Source organism: Pinus tabuliformis, chromosome 9 (assembly GCF_031772625.1).
Source record: "Pinus tabuliformis cultivar Carrire ecotype Pingquan chromosome 9, CPIR1, whole genome shotgun sequence".
In the NCBI taxonomy this organism is placed as follows: domain Eukaryota; kingdom Viridiplantae; phylum Streptophyta; class Pinopsida; order Pinales; family Pinaceae; genus Pinus; species Pinus tabuliformis.
The window spans coordinates 1,051,224,145-1,051,233,120 of record NC_142307.1 but is presented as its reverse complement, the minus strand read 5'-3'; positions in this window follow the sequence as shown (position 1 = coordinate 1,051,233,120).

The window sequence follows — 8,976 nt, the reverse complement described above, 5'->3', positions numbered from 1 at the left end:
AGGGGTACTAAAAGGCAAAGAGAAGAGTCCACTCCCCTCAGTGGATCCTCCCACCAGCCAGAAGCCAAAAGGCAAAGGGCAGATTCCCCAGAGGTGGAAGACATTACTGAAGATGTCTTGAACGATACAGCAAAGGACAGGGAAGGCAGCCAACATACAGGGACAAGCTCCTTTCAGCAGGAGCAGAATTTACAGCTTGGTTTGGAGGTGTCATCCTCTTCTCAGCAAAGCCAGAAGCTTAAAAGTGCTAAGGCTACCTTCAAAGAAATCAAGGCAGCAAATGAGTTATTGAGGGCTGAGGTTTACAAACAATTTATAGATGCCACTCCAGCCCAGCAAGAAAGGTTGATGTCAGTCTACGACTTCAAAGAGGAAAAAATGATATTCAGCCATTTCAAACCCAAGGGGCCGCACCCAATGACAACGGCAGATTTCATCAAAACAAGGGTGGAGGTCCTGGCCAAAGACATACATCCTATGGACCAAATTGAGCTCCACAAGCAGACTGGGGAGATGGTCTATGCCACCTTGGTAGACAAGGCCACATTAGCTCATGAGCTGAAAGAATCTTTGAAAAATACAAACACTCAACTAGATTTTGAGAGGTTGTCCTCTAAGGCCAAGGACAATAGGATAAAATCTCTTGAGGAGATTATTGTTGATCTAGGGCATGACCCTAGTGACCCAACCGGGGTAAAAGCCCTCATAAAGAAAAAGGATGATGATCTAAATGCCATGAAGAAGAGGTTGAAGCTGTTACCTACAGAACACCCTCAGACAGCTGAATTGCAAAAGGAAAAGCAAGTTAATGAACAACTTGACCTCTTATTACAGCAAGATCAAAGGATTCAAGAACTAGAGAAAGAGCTGGAGGGAGCATTGCAAGACAAACAGGGAGGACCTACACTCCAAGCTCCTCCAACAGATTCCACAACAGCAACAACTTTTGGGGCAGCAGTGGCCCCCACAACTGAAGCAGCAGGTACAGCAACAGCTCCAGATGCCCACCCCAGTGTAGAAGAACTGACCAAAGCTGTCAAGGCAATGGAGCTACAAGCGGATGAAATAAGGAAAGCAAAAGAAAAACTGGCAGAGATAGATGCCAAATATGATCAATCAAAGATAACGGTGGCAGAACAGGGCAGACAGATTAAGACTCAAAAAGATAAAATAAAGGCCCTAGAGAAGGAGCTCAATCTGGAAAATACTATGGCAGAAATCAAAAGAATCTTGTGGAATAAAATTACCCAAGCCGTTATCAAACAGTGGAAATCCATTAAAACAATGCATGAGCATATGGATTTAATTGTACAAGCCCAGACAGATGTCCAGAGGGCCAAGACAGTGTTAGGAAACAGACCTGAGCAAGCTAGCCAATTGATAGACTTTTTGAACAGGCAAGACAAAGATGAGCTGGCAGCTATTGGAATCACCAACAGAACAGAGGCCATCCTCATGGCTAAAAAGGTGCTAACTCTCAGAGGTTATGTACAGACGGCAGAAAGAAGAAGTTATGAGATACAGACTGAAGTTGAAGATTATAAACTTAGAATGGGAATGCTACAAGCAAGAGGACTGCCTAGCCTGTTGAGCAGCTCAGGAAAACTGATCAGCAGAGATCAATTTACAAACAGGGTGGCCGCTTACATTGAAAATCAAATCACTGCATCCAGCAGTACTTCTGAGGAAACAGTTCCTCCAACAGGACAGAGCTTGTACACTAAGCTCGAAAGCTCATTTTTTGTTGAAAATGAGGTAAATCATTTATTTGAAACTCCTCCTAGTTTTTTTAGATATACAGAGCTTGACGAGACTCTAATTAAAATTCGGAGGCACCAAATGCCTAAGGAGGACTGGTGGCAGGCCATGCTCCAAATTCTGCCACGGTAGTTGTAAAGACATTCGGCCACTGCCAGCTCAGATCACCAGAAGACAAGTGCAAAAGAGTTAATGTTTGAAAAGCATCCAAAAAATGATTCATCACTAATGATGACAGCTCACCACATTTTGAACAGCGCGTCCCCAACCGACTCAGCAGCTCTCAAAGGCCAAATATCTTCTGACAGAACATCAAGACGCCTTCATTTTGTATTCAATGCTGTAATAAATTTTGATAAAAATATCTCAAAAGTTGGTGAGAATATTAAAGTCTGAGATAACTTAGAACTCAGATATTTTTGTAAAATCGTATGTATATATTCGCCTCTCACTGAAGCTTAAGAGGTTGTTGTTATTTTCATTTTGGGCATCTCATTTGCTGTAAAACTCTCAGAGAAATAATACAAAGGGTGAATGGAATTTCCGAAGCTTGGTGTACCTTGATGCATTGTGATGAATGGTGGATGTTGCAGGATTCCAGAGTGTTTCATAAAACAATAAGTCTTTCTTAAATCTCTGTGTTACATGTTTTCGAGTCTTTTGTTCTCTTTCATTGTTTAAATGTTTTACACTTAATAGCAAAGTAAAAGAATAGTTACAGGATTTAATCACTGATTACCCTGAACTCAATCTGAGCTATTATCCATGTTTTCTTCAGATATAGTGAACGAAGTGTAATTCTTAATTGCTGCACTTTAAAACTATATCTTTTACAGTGATAGACATCCCCAGGGATTCAAGTTTTGCTCCTGAGGCATCTATCTGTTTCTCATACCTAGTTTGGTGGAAATACTTGAATACTTTAGTGAAAATTCTTAATTGCTTTCACTGGTTTTTCTCACCTGTTTTGTGTTATAAATCAAAATTTGTTCTATGAAGTATCCAAATGGCCCTGTAAGTTGCACTAATTCATCTCAAAGTTTCTAGACACCTACTGCTATAGACTCCATTGCCCAATGATAATTGACTCTTTGAACACTACATCATAAGACCTAAAAGAAACTCTTCAACCAAAACATAAACAAAACCTGTGCATAATAGCTAGCCTAAAACCCTATCATAAACAGATACAAATCATAAAGAGAGAGCCCTCTCTGATCACCGTTTGGCTAGAAACAGTGATCCAAAGATTGGTTAGTGGTTACCCCGGCCGTATTCCCTTGGGAGTCATAGGGAACAACCTGGGTGATAACATAATTGGCGACTCCGCTGGGGACTCTTAAAGATTTTTCAATTACTATCTATCTTCCGAAGCTACCATCAAGCCCGAAACTAGCCAAGAGGCCTCAGGACTGTTTCTGTGCCACAGGAACAGCTTTAGGGAAGAGCTGATTAGGGAATCTTCATCCTAGCTTTGAAACATATATAGCCATTCCAAAATTTTCATCCAGTCCTTGCATATATATAAACTTCTTGTACAAATTCAAAAGAAATTAGAAGCTGGCTCCCAAAAGAAACCCAAGGCACACTAGGGCAAACCCTGACCCTAATCAACCTATCATTGTTGATAATCCAAATATCATTCCAAAGAACATAAGGAGACAGCAAAAGCAGGAGAAGCCTGCTGATTCAGATATAAGTTCAGATCGACCTATCCTTATTCCTACTCCTTGCAAAGTTCTTTTCCGGTCCACCCCTAGTTCCCCTAGTTCATCATCAACACCTCAAAGCCCTCCTCTCCCATCTTCACCATCTGCACATACTCTTTCAACCAGTTCCCCGCTTGTTACCCATACCATTAACCCTGTCACACCTATAATCCCTGTTGTCCCATTTATTCCTGTCAACCCTGTAAATCCCATAAACATGGCTAACAGGTATGCACCTCTGCAGATACCAGTTAATGCTCCAGCTCTACCCCAAGATTACCAAACCAAAATCTCATTTTTTGACTCCCATGGCCCTTTGACAGCTGTCCAGCATGCTAAGAAGATGCAAGACCACTTTGAGACCTATGAAATAGATGATAACAGTGTCAGGATGAGAATTTTTGTTCAAAGCTTAACTGGGGATGTTAGAACTTGGTTCAGATCCCTCAATGCAAACTCCATTGCAACACCTGATCAGCTTTACGAAGTTTTTGCTGAGAGATGGGAGAAGAAGAAAGATCCTCTACACATACTTGGTGAATACAACACTATTAAAAGAGGTCCCCAAGAAACAGTTTTGGAATATTGTGCTAGGTTTAACAATGTATATAATGCTATCCCCAGAACTTAAGGCCCCCTCCTGATTTGGCCCTGTATAACTTCCCTGACAGTTTTGATTCTGATATGGCCTATCAGTTGAAAGAAAGAGATCCTCCAACCCTTGCAGAAGCTCAAAGGGTTGCAGTCACCGTAGAGGCTAACCTAATTGCCAAAAGAAACAGGGCAAAGTTGGAAAAGAAGACTGGCTTCAGAGAAGAGCCCTCGGGTTTTGATCAAAAGCTGGATGCAATACTAAACAGCATGAAGAGATTGGGTGAAAGAGTGGAATCGGTTGAAAGAAAATCATCATGGGAAGCATCACAAAGAAACCCTCCTAGAAACCCAAATTTTAGGAGAAATCAGAACCCAAACATAGGAAAAACAAGTGCTGACCAAGACATTAGACCTCCTTTTCAAGAAAACTATGCAGAAACTTCCACAGACAATCAGCTCAATGAAGATCCTGAAATCAACTTAATGGGTCTGGATGGTAAAAGCCATGTTTTCTTAACACAAGAAGACCATGAGGAGGATGAAAGCAAAACATTTCAAACTAAATCAGGAGAGTCCTTTGACTTTAAACAAGGGTATGACACTGCTGTCTATGAAGTCCATAAACAATACAAACTAAGGAGCAGGACTGTGAATGTAAATCAGCCTGAAAAGATAAAGGAGAAACAGCAGCCTAAAGAAACCTCAGTCACAGAACCTAATGACAAAACAAACTTGCCTACAAAAGAAGTAGTGGTTGAGGAGGTTACTGAACTACTGTCCCCACTACAACAGCCCATGGCAACCTCGTCCTCTCACCCTAATCCAAACATTACCCCTCAAGACATGAGTATAAGGGGCAGGTTTCAAAATCAAGACGAAATCCGACCAGAAGATTTAGTGAACAAAGAAAAGACTGCCATCCGTGACTCTAAAACCCAAGTTGACAAACCTTTTGACCTAGGTACAGAGATTGGCAAGTTAAAGATAGCAATTCCCCTCTCAGAACTAGCCAAGCATGACATATACAAGCAACAGATCAAAAAATCCCTTCAACTCACTGATAGTAAAGATGATGTAAATGTGCTAGATGACACGCCAGAATTACTGTTTGGCCCAGAGGTAGATGGAAAAACAATAGTCACAGGGGTTTTACCTTTTTATGTCAGCCTGCATGTTCATGATAAAATACTGCATAATGCAATGTTCGATTCAGGCGCCTCTCACAACCTCATGCCAAAAGCAGTCATGGAAAGATTGAATTTGGATATAACAAGACCATACAAAGACCTGTTTTCCTTTGATTCTAGCCAAGTCAAATGTTTGGGCCTAATAAAAGATTTATGTGTGTCCCTGGTTCAATATCCCAACAAGACCATTCTAATGGATGTTGTAGTTGCTGATATCCCACCCAAATATGGAATGCTGTTATCAAGATCATGGGGAGCCAAGCTCCAGGGCTCCCTGCAATTAGACATGTCATATGCAACTATTTCTGTCTTTGGGCAACCAAAAAGACTTTATAGGGAAACACTCATGAAGTATATGGTCAGCAGTGAAGAGAAGCCTCAAAATTTTCCAATATACGCTGTTCATTCGGACATAGACTCCTTCATCCTCTTCAATGACAGCGCAGACCTCTCAAACAATGACATTAGGACCGAAACACTCACACAAGAACAAAACATTGATCAGACAAGTAGCACCTGCCAAACATCAATCAGCCCAACAATACACAGTATCCCTCCTCTAGTTGTCAAAGATTGTCAAAAAAGTGATGAAATTGTCCTAGAAAACAAATGGGAAAAGAAACCCCAACTCATGCTCACATTGCCATCCCATGAACAGAATTTTAAATCTCCTGTTCAGCAAGACATCCTGTGGGTCCTAGAATTTGATGGCTCAGTTAACAAGCTAGGAGCAGGAGCTGGAGTGTGGATACATAACAAAGAGAAGGATTATGCAGAAGGCAGGGCTTATAGATTGAATTTTAGATGCACTAATAACATGGCAGAATATGAAGCTCTGTTGCTCGGTCTCAAACTAGCAAGGTCATTACAAGCTCCTAAACTCTCCATCATGGGAGACTCTGACCTAGTAATTCAACAAGTGAAAGGAAACTTTGTCACCAATGACAAAAGATTGAGGTCCTACAGATCTGCTGTAATTGAAATATTAGAGACCTTCTCTGAGTGTGTTATCACAAAAATTTCAAGAGGCCACAATCTCCATGCACACAGCTTGGCAACGTTTGCCAGCACCTTCGAATTCCCATTAGAACCCAATAACTGTTTCACAGCCGAGGTCAAGTACAGACCCTCTATTCCAAACAATGTTAAAGAATGGCAAGTATTTGACGATGACATGCAAATAAACAATTTTTTAACCTTGCAACAAGACTTCACAGGATTAAATATTGATATTGATGGAGCAAGTCAATCACAAATATTTGAGTCAGCAAGTCAATCACAAATACTGTTTCAACAGTCTGCTCACCCAATGTCACCTAGAACAGCAAAACAATTACTAAGTCCAACTATTTTCAACAATGAAAACATTCAGCAAATTCACCTAATTGACTGTGAAGAGATGAGCAGCGCTGAAGCTGAGATCATACAACTCAAGGACAATGTCCTTCCAGTAGGCCTTACCCCATTAGAAGACATTTTTGATGCAAATGATGTCCCCAGGAAACCAAAAATGCAGCCATTAGATGCAGCAATTGAAGAATGCAACATTGGTACCACTGACAAGCCTAAAATAATAAAACTATCTGCTGCTTTGCCCCCAGATCAAAAACCCAAATACATTGATCTCTTTAAAGAGTTTCAAGATGTTTTTGCTTGGGGTTATGAGGATCTAAAGTCCTATGATACTTCTGTCATCCAGCACACCATTCCCCTCAAGCCTAATCAAAAACCATTCAAACAGAAATTGAGAAGGATCAATCCTATGCTCCTTCCTTCCATTGAAAAAGAATTACATAAAATGTTCAAAGCTGGTATCATAGCACCAATCAGGTTCTCTGAGTGGATTTCAAATTTGGTCCCTACAAGAAAGAAAACTGGTGAGATTAGACTTTGTGTAGACTTAAGGAATTTGAATCAAGTATCACTCAAAGATAACTACCCTTTACCCAAAATGGATCACATCCTTCAAAGAGTAGTAGGGGCTTCAAGGATATCATTGCTTGATGGATTCTCAGGCTTCAATCAAATCCTAGTACACCCTGATGATCAAGACAAAACTGCATTTACAACCCCATGGGGAACTTTCAAGTATGTGAAAATGCCATTTGGATTGAAAAATGCAGGGGCAACGTTTCAAAGAGCAATGGACATTGCTTTTGCAAAAGAGATTCATGACTTCTTGGTCATTTACCTAGATGATCTCACACCCTTTTCAAAATCTGACCAAGAACACTTGAAACATTTAAGACAGATTTTCATAACATGTAGGAAATATGGTATTTCCTTAAACCCCAAGAAGTCGTTATTTGGCTTGGAAGAAGGGAAACTCTTAGGACACATTATTTCAAAAGATGGGATAAGAATTGATCCAGATAGGATACAAGCTATCCTACAAATGCCTCACCCAAGGAATGTCAAGGAATTGCAAGGATTCTTAGGGAAAATCAACTTTTTAAGAAGGTTTATCCCAAATTTAGCAGAATTAATCAGATTACTAAACAATATGCTAAAGAAAGATTCAAAGGTCAAATGGACTGTTGAAGCAAAACAAGCCTTTGAAAGTATAAAGTTGGCCTTAACTCAAACCCCAGTGTTAACCAATCCACAGTTTGACAGAGACTTTATCATTTTCTCCTTTGCCTCCCAACATACTATTGCTGCTGTTTTATTACAGAAAGATGACCAAGGGAATGAGAAACCTATTGCCTTTTTCAGCAGAGCTCTTAGAGATGCCCCTCTAAAGTATCAAATTATGGAGAAACAAGCTTACGCTTTGATCAAAGCTATTAAAGACTTTAGGATTTACATCCTCTACTCCCATGTTGTGGCTTATGTACCAAGTCCTATTGTCAAAGACATTCTCACCCAAGAAAATTTAGAAGGTAGGAGAGGAAAATGGATTGCCAATATACTAGAATTTGACATTGAAATAAAACCCACAAAGCTGATAAAAGGGCAAGGTTTGGCCAAATTAATGACAGAAGCAAATTTCCAAGCCTTAGATATCAACCAACTGGACAGTGAAACAGAGCTGGCGACTCCAAAGATCAATGTAGCCTTTGAACAATCTCCTTGGTACTCTGACATCTGTTATGTGTTACAAAACCTGTGTGCTCCCCCAGGACTGTCCAGAACTAAGTGTAGGTTCCTAAAAATGAAAACAGCCAGATTTTGTGTGATGGATGGAAATTTACTTTGGAAGAACCATGAAGGCATTTTGCTGCACTGTCTAATAGAGAATGAAACTAACAAAATCATGCAAGATTTCCATGCTGGAGACTGTGGTGGACATTTGTACTGGAAGTCCACTGTGGACAAGATATTGAGGGCTGGTTATTACTGGCCCACCATGTTCTCTGATGCTAAGAAATTCACAGCCTCATGCCACAAATGCCAACTGTTTGAAGGCAAAAGACAGTTGCTGCCACTTCCTTTGAAGCCCATTGCAACTGAGAGACCTTTCCAACAATGGGGTTTGGATTTCATTGGGGAAATTCATCCTTCATCTTCAGGGCAACACAGATGGATCCTAACAGCAACAGACTACTTCACCAAGTGGATTGAAGCTGCCCCATGCAGACAAGCAAATGATTCGGTGATTATTCAGTTTTTGGAAAACAATATACTGGCTAGATTTGGCTGTCCAGACAAGATAATAACAGACAATGCTGCTGCTTTTAGATCCAAGAGAATGGTGAACTTTTGCCATAAATTTCACATTACTTTGG